Source organism: Zonotrichia leucophrys, chromosome 3, assembly GCF_028769735.1.
Source record: "Zonotrichia leucophrys gambelii isolate GWCS_2022_RI chromosome 3, RI_Zleu_2.0, whole genome shotgun sequence".
Lineage (NCBI taxonomy): Eukaryota > Metazoa > Chordata > Aves > Passeriformes > Passerellidae > Zonotrichia > Zonotrichia leucophrys.
In genome coordinates, this window is record NC_088172.1 from 105,777,929 (window position 1) to 105,795,057 (window position 17,129).

The 17,129-nt window shown below is 49.6% G+C and overlaps 2 protein-coding genes across 4 annotated transcripts in view; one reads left to right on the forward strand and one right to left on the reverse strand.

Annotated features, from left to right (window-relative positions):
• PAK5 (p21 (RAC1) activated kinase 5) overlaps positions 1-7,335 on the reverse strand; it is a 209,407-nt gene extending 202,072 nt beyond the window's left edge. The window contains exons 1-2 of one of the 2 annotated variants that reach the window (XM_064709827.1): positions 7,296-7,335; positions 6,983-7,014 (exon numbers count right to left, since the gene is read on the reverse strand). The gene's annotated coding sequence lies outside the window, so the exon portion shown is untranslated. Of the gene's footprint in view, positions 1-2,854; positions 2,993-6,982; positions 7,015-7,295 lie in introns of those variants that run through there. The other variant, XM_064709828.1, reaches the window with a different exon arrangement.
• Positions 7,336-12,569: 5,234 nt separating this feature from the next.
• The window catches only part of SNAP25 (synaptosome associated protein 25), a 61,587-nt gene continuing 57,027 nt past the window's right edge, over positions 12,570-17,129 (forward strand). The window contains exon 1 of one of the 2 annotated variants that reach the window (XM_064709834.1): positions 12,570-12,873. The gene's annotated coding sequence lies outside the window, so the exon portion shown is untranslated. The remainder of the gene's footprint in view (positions 12,874-17,129) is intronic. The other variant, XM_064709833.1, reaches the window with a different exon arrangement.

Sequence of the window (17,129 nt, forward strand, 5' to 3'; positions counted from 1 at the left end):
AACAAGTCCCCTCATGAGTTACTGCATTCCTCTAGAGAACAAAGCAGTGATTTCTACCTGGTTTTTAATGTGCCACTGTATAATCAAGCCAAGCCATTTGTTCTGACCCATCCCTGGCTGTACCTTTGAGGAGTAAAACCCAAGTACACCCCTTCCCCCAAACTCCTCCCCTCCATGAATGCATCTTTGCTGGTTTTTCTATAGATCTGAGGATCCCACAATATCAAGATGCCTTTTTTTTTTTGCCTGACTTCTAATGAAAGCTATGCAGACAAAACTGAGCATGTTCCTGCTTTGCCTGCTCTCTCCCAGACCTCAGGATTTTCCTGTAGAAAAACAACCTGATGTGAACATCCAGTTTCCTACTCAGAAAGACAGTAGGATACTGCCACATCTCCACCCAAAATTTTCACATTTCACTTTCTATGATACACTTCTGTTCTCCACCGTTTTTACATTTCTTAGTATCTTGGGGTATGTCAAGAGCTCTCATCTTTTGCTGCACAAAATAGAAATTGAACTAAGATCCCAGCTCAAACTTTTTAAAAATTAAAGACAAAATAATTGCTGTGTCCAGTGAATCATAACCAGGAGTCCTGAGAGAACAAAATTGGAAACTTTGCAGTACACAGGTGGATTCCCCAAACCAGAGCTCTGAATTTCAACTGCACACAATGATCAGGTATTTAATCTTCCAGCCAAGATGCAGAATGATAGAAACGATGGCTTAAGATCTCAAGAGAGAAATCTAATCACAATTTCTCAGATGGCAAAAGGTAACCCACATGTGGGGAGATTCACCTGCAAAGCTGATTGCAGCAGAACTGGACCCTCCTTACCTCCTTGCTCCCATTGCCCTGCAGTTTCCACAGAGAATGGAGGCAGTTTGGAGCCTGACCTGTTCACTGCCCCAGGAAGGGAGCCTTCAGGAACAGCTTGTACTTTGCTGCTCTCAGGAACCCCTGAGAATTCAGGGGTCCATTTACATTGTTTGACTCCTCAGCACCTAAACAGGCTCATTGCCACACCTAACAATGACAAATATTCTAAGATTAGGGGAAAAAAAGTTACATAAGTGAATCACAGTTTGTCCTGCCAAACCAGGTTCTTGCAGATTGCTTTGAGAACTGTGAATGAAGCTCATGCCTTTGTTAGCATGGGCTTTTCCTACAAACAATCCTGCCTGGCTTGGATGTTGTCCTCCCTTCTTTTCCCTCAGCTGCATTAAGCTGCTGATGCTCACTGGCCCAAGGGTCCTGCCCAGGTCCTGCCTGGTGCCTGCAAGGCACTGTCCTGCCATGGGTGCCCCTCTCAGGACACCCACCCACGCCACAGTGGTGGCAGCCCTGCCCCAGGTGCCAAGCAGGGTCTGCAATGAGGAGACACACACTGCTTTATCTCCCCATCATCTCCCCAGTTAGGCAGCCACAAGATTGTCTCAAGCAAAAAAGAAAAAAAAATCAAGATCAAAATCAATAATTTCTTCCTCAGACAGGGTCTGAATTATGATCTGAAGCATATCAGTTTAAATTTAAATACCTCCCAGGTGTCTTGGATTAATCATAACCATTACCTTGCACAATCTTGGAGTTGTCAGCATGCAGGGAAAAATTACTGAAAGCAGAGATTAGAAATGGCTATTTTCTACTGCCTTTTGCCAGTCTTGCCTATTTTAGACCACAAACTCATTGAGGCATGAGTATCTTCATCATTATATACGTTATATAGCACTAGAGAAGATGGGATTAGCCTTGCTTTAGGCACTACTGTCAGGTTAATTTATAATTGACAGGGTTATATTCAAGCTATGATGCACACAACGCTCTCAAAAGCCCTTCTTGGAAAAGGCTCTATACCAGGAAAAAAAATTATTTCGACAGAATGTTTTTAAGAAAGGAAGTTATAAAACTCTGTAGCTGAACTGTAATGCTAAGATTCAGATTACGGCCTGCCAACTGCTCCTGCATTGAAAGAGAGGGAGAACTGTTCCACACCATGGTTTTTGTTACTGCTCAGATGCTGTCCCACAAGCACTGCAAAACTGCAGTTTAGCTCTACAGAATGGGTTTAAAGGAAAAAACCCCAAAAGCAAAGAGCAAGCAAGAGGCTTGAAGCACAAGTCCCTCCCTGCAGCCTGATTCCCAGCGCAGGCAGGTGGAGCTGAGGGCTCAGCCAGCACGCAGTACTGTGCTGCCTGGGGATGCAGCAGCCTGCACGGTGACTGCTCAGTGTGCAGAGAGGGATGCTGGCACATTGCCTCTGAGAGAGCTTTAATACAACCAAAAGAACAGAATTCATTTACCCAGAAAAGATAGAAAAGACCTTTTGCAATAATATCAATAAAATCTCATTCGATCCCTACCCCCAAATGCTCACTGTGAATTTCAGACTGATTTATCCTCAGCTGGCTGAGACAGGCAATTAAAATAGAACATTAAAAGAGACTTAGGTGCATTCGGCACCGTGTGTGGATATGTGGCAATAAATCTGTTCCCTGGCAGTGTGTGGGAGAATTCCTCCCTGCTGTGGATTCATACCCAGTATCAGGCAAGGCCTCACTTGCTTATTGCCAAATAAGCAGTGGGACTTGTGCACAGGATGGCAGCATCCCAAGCTCCACATGCAGGAGGAAAACAGAGCCAGGACTGACTCTTCCCACAGGTAAGCTACATTTCCACAAGGAAATGTCATGCCAGCTATTAATTCATGCAGGCTGCTCCCCCCCTTCAGCCTGTTATCATCTGTGTTATGGGGGAAGGAAAAAGCAACAAATTGTGCAGAGCCTTGGCCCTCCCCCCAGCAAAACCAAACAATGTCACCAAGCAGATCAATTGAAAGAGAAAAGTTCCAGTACCTTTATCACACCCAGAAGTTTCTCCAGCTTTCAGTGTGCATAAGGCTGTGTTATGAGTGATCATCTATGTAATACAGCAGTAACAGCTGGAAGTTCTGGATAGCCCCTGCAGCAACACAAGAGGGCACAGCAATGCTGCCCTATCCATGCAGGGCCACATTCTGGCTCCTGGCAGAGGCACATGTGTGGGGAGCAGGGAAAAAATGGAAAATTCCTGGGAGGAGCCTCCAAAGCTTAGGAGGCAGCATATGATCCAACTCCCCCGACACCAGCAGGGCAGCTCCTTCTCTGCCAAGCTCTGTGCTGCAACAATCTTTGGTCCATTTTCTACCAGCTGTGGCTGGAGGTGTAAGTGCTGGAAGCACAGCTTTCAAGTAGCTGAAAGCTAGAAAGCAAATATGTGCTCCAAAGGGATTATTTTTAATTTCCTTGAGCACCGTGTATTTGGGGCTGGACTCCCAGCGAATTCAAGTACTGAGGTTGTCAACAAGCTCAGTGCTGCTAAAATCACCCAGAGGAAGGACTCCTATCTTGAAGGGACCTTGGCTCCAGCACAAAGCTATTTCTGCCTTAGCATGATCAATTGTGGGCTTTTTGTGCAGAGAGTCAGATCAGCCAAAGGGCTCCTTGTGCAGAGAGGCTCCAGTGCTGACACAGAGAGCATCACCCAGTGAGCCATCAGGTGCCAGGTGACTCACAGGAGCACAGGGACATTCAAACCAAATCACAGAACCACAGGGTGTTCTGGGCTAGGAGGGACCCCCCAAAGACCAAAGCCCAGCTCCTGGCTCCCCACAGTCCAGATGCTCCTTGATCTCTGGCAGCCTTGGTGCAGTGCCCACTTCCCTGGGGAGTCAAATAGCAAACCATGAGCCCAGGCTGGGTGGGACAGAAGCTACCACAGAGGGGACACCATCTCCATTTCCCTCACACTGCCTGCACAGAAGGACACCAGGAGCCCCCAGCTCCTCTGCTCAGCCAAGCCAAGAGCCCAGCTCCCAGCAGAGCCAGCCCCAGCATCCCTTGAGACCATAACAGCAAAAACAATGCCAGAGGCAAAGGACTATTTTCATCTCCCTGTTATCTGGATCATCCTGGCCATGAGGAACATGACATTGTTTCAGCTGCAGCAGCCACACTAAAATAACACGATAATAAACAATTACAATAGATTATTATTTCTCTAATCATCCTTTAACTCCATCCCTTCACCTTGCCAAGGTGCTGGCAGATCATGGGTAAGACCAAGTCTCTGGACATCTTTCAAAGGCATTTCTGACAAGTCAGAGACCGAAATGCCACAGGGCTGCTCTGAGAACCACAGGAAGAAAGGAAGCACTGCTGTGGGCACTGACAGATCTGCAGAGGCAGCTGAGCCTGCTGAGGGCTGTAATGGCTCTAACAGAGGTCCCGGCGGGGCTTCACCCTCACCTGGGGGTGCTCAGCTGTGCTCTGGGCTGCCTCTGAGGGACTCCTCTGAATAAAGGGTCTCTTTTTTTGGCAAGAGTACGAGCTGCAGTCTGACTGGTGGGTGGGTTGCTCAGACACTCTTCAAATAATGAGGATTTCTGCTGCACAAGGGAGAATCTCTAGGGAACTATTTATAAGTGATTCAACAGGAATGCACATCATCCCTCAGCCCAAAGCTGCCTGCAGACCTGTGTTAAAACCCACAGGAAATTTTGGATGGGGTCTCCACATTCTCCAGTCCTTCCCTCCCACCTTCCTACACTGCAAGAGCACACCTGGATCAGGTAACATGAAAGCAGCTCCTCAGCATGGCAGCACAGCCAGGCCTGACCCACAGCAGCCCCTGGCACACCAGGAGCAGGCTTCACAGCCCTGCAGGTGCTCAGGGGCTGTCACACTCCAGTGCTGGGTACTTGCATCCAAAGTGGGCATTCAGCAGTAAACTGACATTCATTATTCAGCTTCATATTATGCACATACCTCATGAGAGAACAAGGCTCACTAATTACTCAAGAGAAGGCCATAATTGCACATATTTTAGAAATATGCAGGCAGGTCAAAGAACACGCCTTAAAGCAGCTTAAAAACACCAAGGGCAAGAATTAGGCTGAGAGAAGTAGACTTTTCTTCAGACCAGCACTGGTTTCTCAAAATATTTGTATGAACATTTGTAAGTTAAGGAAGAAAAAACAACACTCAGTAGTCAGAAGCTGGGGAGTTCTTGACAGATTTGTTTCCCTCATTCATAATTTTCAGCAAGTTTATCAACTTAAAAAGATATAGATTACCTGCAGAACACTAGGAAGGGAAATTGAAATAACTCTCAGGAAGTTAGCAGGGCAGTTTTTACTCCCATTTCAGAGATACATGAAGACATTGACCCATAAATCATCACAGAGAGTATTCCTATTAGGCCAAGGTGCGTTAGACTCCTTTTTGCCTCAAACAAGGCTGAGGAACACGGCCAGGAGCAATTTTGAACCTGCTGCAATGTATATGGAATCTGAGGAGCAGAAAGGGTTAACACCTTAAGCTACATGTTTGTCTGGTCTATCATAAAGCTCAGTCCGGTTGCATAGAAGAGACCTGGCCTCCTTTGAGTCACCTGAATTATTCCAGATGCACATCCTGTGACAAAGCTGGCACCACAGCCCAGAGGAGCACTTGCCTCTTCCCCTGCAGTGGGTTCCCTGTGTGATGTAGTCCCTTTCTGGGCAGAGATTAAACAGACACCTCAGGCTTTCCCCAGAGCCCTTAGTGACAGAAATGAGTCTCCAAAAACATCAGCAAGCTCCTGCCTTCCCTTTACCTACAAACAGAAACCTCCTCTCTGGGCAGGTGCCCCTTGGCTTTGCAGGTTCTCTTTGGAGAGGTAAACTGCAGAGGCAGCACCAAGTCCCACTGGACAGATGTACAGCAAGCAATATGGGAAGGCGGAAATATTTACATCCTTAACAGGGAGGAAGAAGCAACAGGAAGAGAGGCAGAGACACATTCAACCCCAGTTTCAACAGGGAAAGAGCAGCATGTTCTTTGAAAAACCAAGGACTGTGCCAGACAGTGCTCATAGAGGGGCTGATGCTCTTGTAGCTCAGCCCAAAACACCAAGATTCAAGATGGAAGTGGCTTTTTCCAGAATAGGACAGCTGTTCAATAACCAGGCTAGGAGAAAAACCCAGATCTCCGCCCTTCTTCTAGAGCTTGGTCTCTTCCTCCACTCTGCACAGCAAATAACAGGAGAATTTGCCAAGGTGAGAGAACAGACTCTTGCTCAGCACAGTGAAAATTGGAGCAAAAGGTATCACCCAAAATTCCAAAGTGAAACCCTACAACAGCAACCTTGTGAGGGACAGTAACACTCATGGGCTCTGTAAGGAGCAGCAAGCCTGCTAGTCTGACATGCTCCATGTTAATCAACTATGTTGTGTAAGAGCTGAGGGTGAGCAGTGCAGCCCTAGGACCTGTGAACACTGCAGCTCAAACCAAACCAAAGACAAAACGTTGTGCCTGTCCATAAAAGGCCTCAGCTGCTGAGCGTCCTAACTCTGGAGTCTGGGAGCAGACTGCAGCTCTCTCCTCAGAGAAGGATCCCACTCCACATGAAGTGTTTCACTGAAAGCAGCAGATAATGGCCCTGACAAAACCAGGCCCTGGGGGCAAAGGAGTCCCTGGGACTGCACCTACATTAATAAAAACCTGTATGCTTGACTGGACTGCACCTCTCTTGTTTTGTCTGACTCAGGATGATCTGAGATCCTGTTATGCGGCAGGCAGCTCACAGATAAAGACTTAGTGAGTGAGAAAGCCTTTCTTTTTTCTGAATCACTCCTATGGATGCCCAAGATTATTGCAAAGTATTGCATCAACACTGAATCACTCCCTCCTTGGCATATTTAAGTACAATTTTTCCCCTTCATGATTTTTTTTATTCCATTGAAGTAAAGAAACATATAAAAGGGAGAGCAAAAAGCTCAATGTGCTTACTTTCAGCATCCCAAGCCACCTAGTCTCAACCTGAATTTTACCTACACAACCAGGCAGTAGGACTGGTTGTTACCTCAGGAGTTTGAAAGCAAAGGGAAAGGAGCAGGTGAAGCAAGCCCAGGAGAATCTAAAAGGAAAATATCTTTAAAGCTCCCCTGAATTAGTGACACTCACCTGTTTGTTCCATTTTGTGCCTCTGGGTTTCTCTGAAATAGAGAAGAGCAATTATGAAGTGACCCACTTTCCTTCTGTTTAGAGTGAGAAGGAAACAGGGGGAAGGGAAAGAAGGAGGAGAGGGAGAGTTGCAGAAGGATAATATCAAAGGGTAGAGAAGGAAAAAACCCCATATCCTTACAGCAGGTAGGAGGGTAAATTGTGATGACCCAGTTTACAGGAAGAGCAGGAACTAGACCTACTAACAGTCAACACCTTCCCACGCACTCTAAGGAGAGGAAACAGCAAGGGAGGGGAAAAACTTGGTGCTTACATCTCCTGTTGCAGCTACAGACTCATTCCTCCGGGTTAAAGTTTGTGCCAGGGAAGTTTCCTACCAAAAGAGCAGCAGCCTCTGCCCAGCCCTTTTACCTGTGCAAGGGAGGGGTGGAGCCTCAGCCACTCCTGGTTGGGACTGAGCAAATCAGGGCCAGGTGCAAACAATTCAGGTAAAAGGAGCTCAGGTGGTTTGCATTATAGCTGAGGCTGCCTCAGGTGGGGCTGGGAGACACAGCAGGATGCCAGGGAGTGGAGTGGGCAGTGTTTCTCTTGTCCATGCTAGGGAGTGGGCAGTGTTTCTCTTGTCCATGCCAGGGGAGTGGGCAGTGTTTCTCCTTGTCCGTGCCAGGGGAGTGGGCAGTGTTTCTCCTTGTGAAGGAGCCCAGAGGTGGCAGGACGTGTGCCACAGCCGGAGGAGTCACCCTGCTGGCACGGTCTGGCAGGCAGCTCTAGCCCTCACTCTGCTGAGGGCCACATCTTCAGGAGAGCCTCAGTGCTGTGGCTTTCACCACCAGCTGGTGGCCCTGAACCAACACCTCTGCAGCGCCTCTCAGGGCTGTCTGTCCTATGGACAGAAATCAGTAGCTGGCGGGAAAGGGGGCCTTCTGGCTTGCTGTACATTTTTGTATTTTCCTTCAAGATTAGTGAGGTTTCTATTTCCCTTCTTAAATCCCATTTACCTCACTCAATGTAATCAGGCACAAGTGGAATGAAGTTAGTACTCGTGCACCACTTCACAGCATTCAAAAATGATTCAATAAAGAGTGCAACAAGCACATGCTTTGTGCAGTTGGCAATTATGACCATAAAGGAAGGACCAGCCATACCCTCATCTCCGGGTGGATTATTAAAACTCACAATTCAGCTTGTTGAACTCATCACAGCTCTGCTGGTTTCAAAGCCTGCACACAAAGAGAATTGCGCTTCTCAGTTCCAAAAGTCCCAGTTTTAAATAGCCTGTGTTTCCTGTAAACAAGCAATAGCCCCCAAAAGCATAACCCCGTTAAAAGTGTGGATTAAACCAGGACTTTAATTTGCACTCACCTAAAGATTAGTTGTCAGCGTATATGGCTAAAATCATATGGGGAAGTGCAAGTAAATGACGTTGTGTGCTAATATACAGCGTCTGCTGCTGTGTTTTTGTGCTCACAGAAAAGTTGGCCAAAGAAACAGGGGACTGCAGTACCACTCAGCAGTTCATATCTCTCAGTTAAGCCTGTGCCCTGCTTTGTGGGACCTCTGTCCTTTGTTAATTTAGCTTTCAGGCAGGTTTTTGAAATGGTTCCCAAATTCAGGTCACATGCACAGAAGGAGAATTAAAATCCAATTATAGTTTATTTTACTAAATCAGGATTGTTTTAAATTAAAAATTGGAGTTTAATCCTTATCTGCTGTCTGTGTCATAGGAACACAGAGAAAGCTGTTTCTATGTCTTCTTTCCTCTGTATAATATAGATTAAATGGCTGTGGTCCTCCTTCCTCTGTGTCCAATACCTTTGTGACTTTCTTGGGCAGAGCTTTCCTCTCATGAAAGCTGAGCTGGGCTGAGCTTTGGCAAGGTTTCTGGAGGCCTCACACCAGTCCTACCTCCAGAGCAGATGACAACCCTCAGAGCTGTGACTATGTTTTGCCTAGAGGATAATAGATGCTGAAGTTGGGCATTGCAGGAATGACACAGTTATAGCACAGCTGAGAGAAGGGCCCAGCCAAGGCAGGGGGAGCTGGGGGGCAGCAGTGGAACCCAGACTCACCAAATATTTAAGTCCTGGTTGCTCTTTAAACAACTAGTCAGGAATCAGGAACTTTGGGGATCTGGCTCAGCACATCTAAAAGCGTGATCAGGAAATCGGTGGGGACTCATCTCCAAGGGTTTATGTTACAATTGTATTTTAAATCTCTCTATTTTTGAGCATAAGCCTCAGAGAAATCTTGGCTTGGCCCAAACTGGAGCACCTGATCACAGACAGCTCCTTAAAAAAGCCCCCAGCCTAACTGTGTATCTAGAGATCCTGAGCATGCAGGGGAAAATTAGGCCCAGCCATTCCCTCAAATTTAATCAGAAGCAGCCTGGGGCACAGAGATGCAAGTGCTGTTGATGGTCAAAATTCAGAGTTACATAAAGAGCAGTGAATGACAGAAGGCAATTAGGAGCTCTGCATAAAGGGCTCCATCCTCAGACTGTTCTTATTGCAGATATCAGACTGGGGTATGCCTCAGCACCTCAGCCTGGGAGCAGGCAGAAATTGGAGAGGCTGGAAACGTTCAATGCCAAAGCAGGTACATTTTCCCTCTCTTGTTTGCTCTATGCTTAGTTCAGTTTCTTTCCCAGCCACTTACTTGAGGCCAGGATGAGCAGCATTTGGATAAATATTTTCCTCTCTGCTGAGAAAGGAAAAAAAAGAAACGTCTGAGGAAGGTGGAGAGAATCAAAGCAGTCTCTGTGTTACAACTGCCTCTAAGAGAGCCCGGGAAATAACATGCAGGATCTGGTGGGCACTGTCAGCATTTTGGTGTTCCCCTCACTTGGCTGCCCCACAGCCCAGCTTTGCAGCATGCAGGGGTGTGAGTTGGAGGCTGGAGGTGGTGCCGTGAGCTGCCAGGAAGATCCCACTGCCCACAGCTCTCAAACCATGGACAAACAGGGGCTCTTCTTTCCCCCCTTAACCTGCTGCAGGCTCTGCCTGTCCTGCCCTTCTCCGGCTCCTGGCCGGTAATGTGGAGCACACATCCTGCTGCTGTCATGCAGGAGAGCATGCTCCTGCCTCACTATTCATGGGCTGTGCCCACAGGTACTGCTTGTTAAGCCTGCTGAATAGTTGCCTGAATAATTAAGAAGGAGCTGAATCATTCTTAGACCAAATTCCGGTTTTCTCTCTCCTCCTACTTCATTTATAGGCTTCTCTTCTCACATATCCCCTGTACACAGTGTGAAACGACTGCTCAAATAGTACCGGATAGAGTCAATGAACTCCCCATGTGCTTTTTCTTTTTGTTTTTTTTTCAAATTATCCTTAGAAGATGCTAAAGAATCAGTTGGAATTGCTTAGTGCACTTATTGCGACAGAAATCCCGGCGCTGCGGTGCAAAAGCCTGCCCCCCTCTGCATCTCCCAGGATAGAGGCAGCCACATTCCTGAACAGCACAGGCTCCATCCCTTCCTCCCTCGTTTCCAGAACGAAAGGTGGCTGCTTCTTCTAAGCTTATTGGGCAATGTTTGTGATCTATTTAATGATTCTGCCCTTTGTTTTTTTATTAAGCTCCGTGATTTCTGCTGCAGCAGAGCTGGAAAATGAATCTTAAATTGAACCCAGCTTTCTCACTGGAAAACTACCTCTTATCCTCCTCCCACTCCCTCTCTGCTTTCTCTTCCTTTTTCCATTCCTTAAATCTCTTTCCCCAAGTTATGCTGCATTTTCTTTTGCCTTCACTGCATTTTCGTCCCTGGCTTTTGATGCACAGAGCCAAATTCATCCCTGCTGGTATCCAATGGACTGAAATTCTTCTCCGAGGCATTATTGGGCTGAATCCAAACCCAGCCAGCATTTTGCAGTGCTGGTGGCTTAGCCAAAACAACAGTTTATAATCTCTCTTTTCCTTCCCTTATCTACCGTTAATATGAATTATTAATAAGTACTAGTACTGCTGTCTTGAAAATCATCCTTGTTTCTGGAGCACCTATCAGCCGAGCTGTCTGGCTGAGAATTCCTTTTTAACTTTCCGTGTGTGCCGGGAAGTTGGGCAGCCTGGATTCCAGAGCAGGGCTCGCTCTGGGACTCCTCTGGCCATCCGCAGTGCTCACCTGACGCGGGTGCTGTGCACGGTAACCCCTGCGGGAGCCGGCCTGCGGAGCTTTGTTTGCCCAAACCGCCGCTCCTGACGCTAAATGCGTTTCCCAGCCAGGCTGCTGCTCCGGAGCCCTCACCTGGAGGGGGTGTCTGCGCAGTGTTAATCTCAGGCTGTGTTTACAGCCCGGGAACATGACAGGTTCTCTCCTTCCCTGCGGTTTCCGTGTGCACAGCTCATTAGATACTCTAATGCAGCAGGAAGCCCCTCTCGACTGAGAATTCCTTCTCGTATATTTAGCAAACTTTTGACTGCTTCCTTTCAAAAGAGACTGAAGGACATATTTTCGTAGGAAGAGGGTGAGACTCACAAAGCACGATCTACAGTCACGTTTTTCTGTGGGGAACTACGGAGCAGAGGAGGAGGAATCACCCGCAATTCTCTCTCCTTCTCCCCCGCGCCTCCCTCCCCTCCCGTCCCGTCCCTCCCCCACGCCCATACAACCATAACACGGGATGAGCGCGCTCCAAAATACAGCTGCAGAGCCTTCCCTCTCTTCCGGTCTTCTTCCCCTTGGCAAGGGGGAGGGGGGGGCAAGAAGGGAGGATGAGGATGGAACCACCCTCGTGTGGAACTGATGTTTTGACTCCGCCATCCGCAGGCTGTTCAGAAAAGCCTGCACGCACGGTGTCAGAGTTAACCCAGCCAGAGCTCGCTCACTGCTCGCGGGAGAGACTCAGACAGGGAACAGGGAGGCATCATCTCCTGGTCTGGATGGTTCCATGAATGAAAGCCAAGGCTTGTGGGGTGAGAGGGAAAGGATGACTGAGGTTACGAAAGAGAGCATCGCACTTCGACTGCAATCCCCAATGTTCATTAAGATCCCCATTAAGAGATAAATTTTACAAACATACATAGTTTTGTATGAAATGAAAGGATTTCTTCCCCATTAGAAATCACGCTGGAGACAACTCCATGTGCTCCAAATTAGGTACGGTCGGAATGAATATTTTAATTAATTAATGATAAATAAGCCAGGCACTTTCCTTGAACTGAGTTACCGTTTCCTTCCTCAGCAGCAGTGGGATGTGTTCACTGTGCTGTGTGTGTTCATGTACTTGTCCAGGCTTTGGTTTTGATTTCTGTCTCTCATTTTTGAACCTGTCCCTCAGATGATCAGTTACAACACATGTCCTTAACCACGGATTTCCTCATGTTTGGCTGCTCCGACGTGGGAGAGGGGAGGGAGGAGAGGGAGAATAAACAGATTAACATACCCAGACCCCTGGCAGGATGTTCTGAGAAATAAAAAGAGGGGAGAGAAGGAAGAATTCACACAAAAATAGAAGCCCACGTAGATTGGCCATATATGGAGTACCGGGGACTTCAGAGGGATACCCTCTTCGGACCACCCCTTTGGCGGAGGAAATCGCTGCTGCGGGAGGGTCCCTGCCCCCTGGCCGGGCGGTCGGGCCGCAGCCGCCCCCAGCCCCCTGCCCCGACCCCGGCCGCGGGGAGGCGGCGGCGGGAGGCGGCGGGCCGGCTGCGGGAGCGGTGCGGCGGCGATGACTCAAACCCGCCCGGCCCGCTCTGCCCCCTCCCGCTCCCCCCGCCGGGGAGGGCTATTAAAAGCTGCTGACGTAGGAGCGGACGGCCATCTTTGATGAGGGCACGGCTCCCGATCCATTGAAGAAGGAGACCCGCGGAGGTCAGCAGCCTCCTGTCCTTGCCTCCCATCCAGCTGCGGCACCGAGCCACCGACCCCGCCGAGCCGCGCTCCGCCAGCCCAGGTAAAGGTGGCACACATCGCGGGCACCGGCTCAGCGGGGGAGGGGGCCGTATTGCCGGTAATGAAATGGAGAAATAGCACATATTTAAAGTGGGACCCGTTCGGCTTTTTGTCTCCAGCCTCTGGCTGCTGCGGGCACAGAGAAAGGCAGGGAGAAGGGGGTGATTTCGCCGCCAGCCTCATGGCCGGCTGGAGCCAGGGAGGCAGCCGGGCTGTGCCTCTCGGCCGTGCGGGCGGCAGGAGGCCGGCGGGGAAGGCAGTGTCGGAGGAGAAGGGGAAGCAGCGCCATTCCCGGCTCCGAGCGGGGAGAAGCGTGTGCGGCGCTCTGCGCTGCTGGGCCGGCCCGGGCTGTGCCGCCCCGGGCACTGCAGCGCCCGCAGCGCGCCGGGCTGCGGCGGAGCATCAGCACCGCGGACAGCGGGGCCCGAGCGGCGCCGGGAGGGGACGTGCGCCCGTGTCCGTGTGTCTGACCGTGTGTCCGAGTGTGTGCTCAGCACGGCGGACAGCGCCGGGCCCGAGCGAGACGATGAAGGGACGTGTGTCTGTGTGTCCGTGTGTGTGCTCAGCACCGCGGACAGCGCAGGGCCCGCGCCGGGACTGGGGAGTTCGAGCTGTCTGTGTCTGTGTGTCTGTGCATGTTCAGCGCCGCGGCAGCGGAGGCGGCCGTGCTGCAGAGCCCTGCGGCTCCGCGCCCCCCGCCCCGGGGCTGCCCCCCCGGACACGGGACTGGGAAGCGATTCCCGACTGGCGAGCGGCGGTGCTCCCTCATTCCAGGACAGGACCGCGGGCAAGCGCAGTTATGGCTCTGTAGCTCTGAGCGACAAGAGAGAGAAATAAAATTTTAAAAACAAAAAGCAAGCAAGCAACAACAACAGCAAAAAGCAAATAACATCAGTTGCTGCAATTAATCGGCGCTCGGCATTTGGGCCTCTCTCCCTGAGCGGTGTCTGTGCAGGGAAGCGGGGGTTACATAACGCCCAGCCCGCGGGTCCCCCCGCGCCGGGCGCTGTCCGCAGGGAGCACGGGCAGCCCCCCGGGGTTCCCGCAGCCGCGCTCCGAGCCCGCGGGCGCCGCTGCGCCGTGACACGGGGACACGGGCCCGCGCCGCCCCCCGCCGGCCCCGCGCTGCGGAGCGGTGCGGAGCCGCCGCCTTATGTAACGCGGGCTGCCCCGTCACGGCTGCTGGCCCCGGCTCCCCCGGCGCCGCCGGCGCTCCCTCCGCCCGTCCTGTCCGCTCCCCGGCACCCCAGCCGCCCGAACGCCTCGTTGCGGTCCCAAGTTGGTAACTTCGCTGGGTTTTTTTCCTGCGGGGCGAATAAACAAGGGGAGAAAGGGGGATTGGGCTGCGTGTCCAGACACTGCGCTGCGTAGCTGCGTCAAACCGGAGCCGCGGGATCTGCCAGATTTACGTGCTTGGCCTGAATAATTGCTGGTTTCGTTCCCAGCTGAAGAACGGGGGCCAGGGGGGAAATGGGGGGCTGGCCTGCGGCACTGCCCGGGGGTGGCAGAGCAGCCCCTGGACCCAGACCCGTTTGCTTCCAGCCCCGGCCGCAGCATCTGCAAGGACATGCCTGTCCCACACCCCCTCCTGGTCCTAGCTCTGGGCATGGAGCAGCTCCCCCACTGATCAGCACGAGGATGGTGTGGGGCAGCCTCCCTGCGGGCGGCAAGGGGAGGGATGGAGCCATCTGGGAGATGAGTGCTCCGGTGGGAATGGCTGGGGAAGGGGCTCTCTCCTGGGCCCCCAGCCACCTGCACATCCCTGCAAAGAAGCCAGTCCAGGAAGAAGCAGCAGTGGTTTTCCATTGCTGCAACTCGCGCAGAGCAGGTCAGCCAGGAGGTGACTGCTGAAGAGTTTGGCTCCTAGGATGGGTGCCAAAAGGATAACAGAAGTGACCAAACCAAAGATGCAGGCAGGCCTGATTGACAAAAGCAAAAGCTTGAGGCTGCCTCTGAAGTCAAGAGGAGTTGCAGAAATTCAGCACGTTACAGTACCAAATGTAGCTAGATAGCAACCCCCAAATAAATGCAGCTTAACTTTGTTTCCACAGCTAACTAGAAAATGAGAGTGGCATTTCCAAGAGCTCTCGGGACCAGGCTGTGTGTCCATTGAATTCATGGGGGCAGTGAAAGAAAGAACAGCAGAATCCAGGCAGTGTGAACCCTCAAAATACATCTAATGAGATGCAGCTCCACTTCCCAGATTTATTGCACTGGAGGTGGGAGATGCTTTTCAGGTCAAGGGAAAGCTTTTCATTTTTCTCCCTATGCTTTAGGTATGGCAACAAATGGCAAGATGAAAGTGTTGAGGCAAATAAAGCACGGTCTCTGCCTAGTGCTTGCACTGCTTTAACTGCACGAGGTAACGAAACAAAACACTTTTCCTGTCAGTGGGAACAACTTCAGCGATTTGTACGTCTGTGTGTCACAGGGCTACAGCTGCTGCGTTTGTAGCAGCCCTCAGGGAAAAATAGAAAGTGTATGGCATGGTGTAGGGCTCAGTTTGCTAATGATTTCTTCTCTCAGGAACGAAGAACAGAAACTGTTTTCCCTTTACCTTGGCTTGTTGTCACACAGTTACTCTTTCTCTTGCATTTTTTCCCCCCAAATCTCTGTCATAATGTTTTATAACATAAGGAGGGCACTTTCATCTGTACATATTTATATGCACACACGCACTCATTTCAGAGATTTCCAGGTTCTAGGCTGGGTAACACCACAACAGATGCAGGCCGACTTTGCAGCATTCACTGGGCAGAGTGCATTTTTCTGTCTATGGAGTTCCATGCCCTGCTACCAGTGCAGCCACCTTTGGGCTGGGCCAGTGCCAGGCAATCTGTAACAACAGCCTTGCTCAAGCATTTCAGAGCTTTAGAGTCTAAGGCAGACAAGAATAATGTGTTGCTGGAGAGCTGCTGCAGGATGCACTTCTCAGGCAAATCGTGATTACCTCTAGGAAGCTGGGCTTTGGAGCAGGCATAGGGCTTGTCTATCTACTCCTGGGAATGCTGGATATAGTTTGTCAAGGCTGTAAGTTGTCGCAGAATAGTTTATTTTTTAGCTTTTTCTTTCTGAACCTCCAACGGTCTGTTTTTCATTAGTTACAATACACTCTGGCTTTCTTGCCTACTGACCTTGCAGATTCAGTTTCCTGCACTGTATTGCAACAAGCACTTTCTCCAAAACACACAAGTTATATTCCTAGTTCTTGTCTGTCACCGCTATGTTACTCCCTCCACAAATGCTCAGACACACACAAACACCCACCAGCAAAATCTGCCTCTTATCTGATCATGATTTTCAATATGCTGTCCCACATCCCACTACATTTTCTAGGACTTTCCACCAAGCACAAAGACAAGTCAACTGCACAGGTTCAAAATTGTTCATTCTTGCTTTGTAATAGCCCCAAGGCTGACACTGCAAGACCCAAAAGTGGATCTGAGTGGCCTTGAGGAAGTGTCTGAACCACTTGCCCTGCTATTTTAGGAGGAAATTTAGCTTTGCTCTTGAATCTTTCATCTTGTTCACTTGCTATTTGCTCATCACCTCGTACTCACCTACAATCCTCTTTTAATTCCTGCTAAAGATCACCAGGATGAAAGAAACACATCAGGAGCATTAGGACCCTGATGTGAAGGGTGATGAGTGTCACCTTCTGATTTTGATTATTCCAGCAGGTCTAATCCAAAGTCAGTTGGAATCAAGGAAAATACTTTCCTACATCATTCTGCGGGACTTATAGAAGAATATTTAGCAGTTTGGATTTTTCAAAGGGAAACAAATTCTGTGTACATATTCCCTCTGAAATATACTAGCTCTAGTGATTCTAAAGAGAATGTAATATTGTGTTATAACCTTTTCATTTTTTTTCTTCTTTTCTTTTTTTTTTAAATAATAAGAGACATGGTTTCTCTCACTGGAGAAAGTTGAATTCTACTATAGGCACAGGGAGGAGAAGAGGGAAACACTAAGTAATTAATCATGGCTGTTCCTGGCCTTTTAGAGCTGAATGTTAGTGCTGACCAATCTGTGCTCTGTCTAGCTATTTAGGAGATTTTTTAATTTTCCTTTAGAGCTAACAGTGCTCTGTTTCACCTTTTGAATGGGGTGTAACTTATTATTTGGCCCCATTGTCAATGGGTGTGAAGTGGCACAACTGAGTGCTGTGCTACTCTACAGGCCGATAATCTTTCAAGCTGGGACTCCTTGTTTGTGTTTTAAGTGAGAAACGGGTCTATTTGGAGCAGCTCTTGT